Source organism: Pundamilia nyererei, unplaced genomic scaffold, assembly GCF_000239375.1.
Source record: "Pundamilia nyererei isolate P.nyererei 1_Seehausen unplaced genomic scaffold, PunNye1.0 scaffold00062, whole genome shotgun sequence".
Taxonomy (NCBI): Eukaryota; Metazoa; Chordata; class Actinopteri; order Cichliformes; family Cichlidae; genus Pundamilia; species Pundamilia nyererei.
This window is the reverse complement of record NW_005187463.1, coordinates 3,182,244-3,186,665: the sequence shown is the minus strand read 5'-3', so window position 1 is coordinate 3,186,665 and position 4,422 is coordinate 3,182,244. Positions and strand designations below refer to the sequence as shown.

Genomic DNA, 4,422 nt, shown 5'->3' with positions numbered 1-4,422 from the left:
ACACACACACACACACAAGAAGTTATGTAATAGCAGCGCTCCCTGCTGTACCACAGGATCAGAGGCCAGATTTAAAGCCCACCCCCTCCACTCTCCCTCCTCGTGCCACATTAGAATAGCACACCGAGTTACTAAGTAGGAGGTGGTGGGGGGACAGTAGGAGAAAAACGGCTGAGAGAGATTATTGCACGAAATTCCCTGAATAAACATATTAGCTTTAAGAGATACATGTATCTACTGAATTATTTCTGTGCTGCAAAAAAGAAAGAAAGAAAGAAAGAAAGAAAGAAAGAAAGGCATTGCTGCAGTATGTTTGACTTTAATCCAGGCTGACAGGCTCATGCAGCCAGCCGCTGTCTACACACATACACACTGCGCATGCGTCTCTTCATTCCTCACACTCACACACACACACACACACACACACACACACACACACACACACACACACACACACACACACACACACACACAGGAAGCAGGAGCTGCAGGCCCAGTCACCACGACTGGTTGGTTGCCATGACAAACAGAGTCAGCTGGGAATTCACCCAAAGAGATGACAAAGAACTGGAGGGAAGGCGGGGGGTGTGGGGGGGATAGGTGGTGGTGTTGGTGGAGAAGGGGAGGGAAGGGGGATGGGGGCGGAGCAGGAAGGAAGAGGAGGAAGACAAGGAGGAGGAGGGGAAAAAGTGAGAAGAGGAAGTAGAAGAGGAGGTGAGACTGCTCTGGTACGGTGGGAGGGAAATGAGCAACATTTTCTCCTCCCTCTAGCAAATCACTGCTGCTCGGTTGCTTTAGGGCCAGGCACTGAACCCCCAGTTGCATCATTATTGAGACCTTACAGATCTGTTGGTTCAGACTGTTGGGTGAACATACACAGGTTGTTGGTAACATTTCGCTGTTGTTACAGGATGTTAGGCTACATGCTATTGCTATTTATTGTGGTTATTTATTGTGGTTTAACCTGTTAAAAGTCTTAGTCTGACAACGAACATTTTCATATATATCTGGTTTTAAATAATTGCAGCTATGCACCCACCAAGGACAAAAACATAAAGAAAATTCTGTATCAAGCCTTGAAATCATAACTTCCCTACTTCTTTTTTTAGTATGGAGTGACTGCTGTGTGAAATTAGTTATAAATCCATTCAAATGGAGGGAAAAAAGATGCACATTACAAAGCTTTATTAAATTGGACTCAGCTGCACTAAATAAGTTGATTCATCATTAATTAACTAAGTTGGTCCAACTCAAATGCTTTAAGTTGGAATAACAGAATTGTATAAAACGAAAATACAGCAATTTAATCACATTAAAAAATCATTTCCCTAATTGTTTCATGTTCATTCAATTTTTTTTGAGTTCACGTATGAAAACTATGAATTTCTCCACCTATAAACGATATCACATCTCCTCCATTCTTGTGACAGCCAGCTCTTCAAGTGTGGAGAATCAGAAGTATTAACATTTTATTTTGTATGAACTAGTCCTGGCTTATTCACTTATTCTCATCAAGCTGTTCTCCTCAAAAGCAAGACATTTCAAAACTGTAGGATTGTCTTTATTATTAAATTATAGTTTGTATATCATATATGTGGACAAAAATCTGAAAAACAGCAAAGAAAACAAACTACATTTTTACTTTTGTTTTAATTTTAGACTTCTTTGTTATATATGTCATAGTGACCTTGATAATAAAACAAAAACAAAAGCTGTTCACAAAAAAATTAAATGAGGACTTTTCTTGATCATGTTACGAAAAATAACATTGCTATTTAAAAATCCTGTGAGCTGTGGAGGACACACTGGATTAAAGGCTGGGCTGGTTGCTATAGTTTAGACAGCCATCATCAGATGAAAGAGAGACCACTAAGCACCCCACTGCTTCAGCCCCAGGTGAGAGAGAGTCCAGAGATAGCCAGCCTTGGAGGAAAAGCTTGCTCTATCTATCTGCATGGCACACTTTTCAGCAGTCTGAGTTTGGGCAGATGCTTCATTAGCTTCATGATGTGCATCAGGTGTTCTCAAGTAGTCTCTTAAACTCTGTCTGTTTTTTGTTAAATTATAATTATCCTCAAGATGTTAGGCTAAGCCTTGCTTGCTCTGTGCTGATAGAGGGAGGACCTCTAAGATTTCATCCGCTAGTTTGTGGTGTCTCAACTTGAGCATTTTCAGTGTTGCCATTTTTTTGAAACCGTGATGATTGAGTGTTAGTTGGGCCAGTTTTCCATAGACTTATTCAACAAAACTCTTTGAAACCAGAGGAGTTGCCCCCTGCTGGCCAATAGAAAGAATGCAGGATTAATGCACCACAGCATTGTCTTCACCTTTCAGTCCCAGAAGCTACATGAATCTTTTCTAAACAGCCTTTGTGTGTCAACACTAATCCACAAAGAAATAGTTTGAAAAATCAACACATTTTTTTAAACTATGTGTTTCTTTACTGCAGTAAAGAAATTGTTGGGAGTTCATTCAAAAATGAATGACTGATTTTTAACATTTGTGTGTTAATTTAAAAAAGCAGCCTCTCCACCCACTGCAGCTGCTTGTGGATCTTCCAGGGAAATGGCGAATCAGAGAGTGTCAGAGAGAGACAGAAACAGAGAATCAAAGAGAGAGCAACAGAGATAGTTTCAAAGCATTTTGCGGGTGTGTGATTGAGAGCTGAAGCAGCTGCGCATGTCTGACTCACTGAGTCATGGTGGGGTGTTTAGGCTCACACACACACACACACATTCGCACACACTGAGTGCAGGGCTGACATACCAGAGGTGCCCCACCCCTTACATTCCACTTCATTATCCTCCTCTTCCCTTTCCTTCTACTCCACATCTTCTTCGCTCACTTTCTGGAATTTTACTTCTTCTCAGTCGTTCTTTTTCATCCGCCCTTCAGCATTTACATCACACCCTCCACCTCCCCGTTCCGACGGCTGTCAAAGTTCACGGGCCCAGCACCATCCTACTCTCTATGAGCCATGTCTAGATATGACCGCACGAGGGGAAGAAAAACAGGTCATAAATGAATCGAAGTGATAAAGCATAGCCGTTGAGGAGTGCTACGCTCTAAAATGGAGCCGCGATCTTTATTCAAGGTCATTGTGACGACGTGAATCACTGTTAGCTGTCTTGCAAAGTAAGGTATTAAAACTACCTTTTTCCCATGAGGTAAACATAGTAAAAGGTATATTCCGACCTTCAAAGCAAAGAAGCTTTGAGTAGAAATACAACAAGCTGCAGTTCTGAAGGTCAAAAATAGAACTAATTTTCCCCTTGTACTCACTACATTACATTTGATACAGAGTTGCAAAACAACATCAGTAGTTACAGAAGTAACAATACTTTGTGAAAGGTTACAACCATCATCATATCAGAGGCAGACGATACAAAGTAGACAAAATTTTACTCAAAGTCCAATATCTAAGTAAGGCAAACAAAAACTGTTTATTTATTGCGTTTAATCCTTTTCTCCTTGCCTTTGCAAAATATACCAAACAAATCCAAATCAATACATAAACAATTACTCCTATCAGAGTCATCAGATTCATGAGAAAAACATTTGTCAAAAGAAGCATTTCTTTGGTGTTGCCTGCAGCGTAAAATATCACCAAATATCCTGATACAAAACCAAGAGCTAACCACACACTGGGCTGGCCCCCTGAATGTCTTTGGGCTCGTCTACTTCATAAAGGAAGGATTTACTGCAACTGATAGAACCACGCTACAATCAAATAGCACCTTAACGTGAAATTTACAATCTGATAGGTGCTTGCAGCTAAGCGTGTGATAAAGATATGATTACATTAAAAGCTGACAAAGCTTTCAGAAAAGTGGCCTTTCTAGTAAAACAATCACATGAAGCGAAGAGGAAAAGATGACCGATAAGAAGGGATGACTTTGCATGAACAAATAAAGAGCATGGTGTGAATCGAATCCCAAAATCACAGTAAAGGACCATGTAGAGCTTTTTTTACATGCAGAGGTGAGCTCTGCTGAGTGGAAGTGCATGTTAGCCTGTAAACGCACAGACGTGCGGGCTGTGCATGGTACTCCGAGAGCTGACTGTAGTGAGTGTGTGTTGTGCAGTAGTGCAGTGCTAGTGGATGGACTCTGCAGTGATATTATGATCCTGTAACCGGATACGCTGGTTTCCATGCCTCAGCTGCGCATCCACCCCTCCCACCCCCTCACCTCCACATCGGGCTATTTCAGGTTCTCTAGATGCACAAAGTGCAAACACTCCTGCAGGTCGAGCAAGAAAGCAGTCAAAGTTGGACGCGTGTTCGACAGCAGTCTGCAGGCATGACTGCGCCATCCCGTTCTTCCTCACTGTAATGCACCCAGCTCTGCACATGAGGACGACGCTGTCCAACTCACTCCTCTGTCTCCCTCTTTTTTCCTCTCTCACTCACACTCACACACA

The 4,422-nt window shown here is 41.9% G+C and overlaps 1 protein-coding gene across 2 annotated transcripts in view; it reads right to left on the bottom strand.

Moving 5' to 3' along the window:
- The window catches only part of sertad2b (SERTA domain containing 2b), a 40,744-nt gene that overhangs the window by 4,121 nt on the left and 32,201 nt on the right, over window positions 1–4,422 (bottom strand). The gene's annotated exons all lie outside the window — the stretch shown is intronic.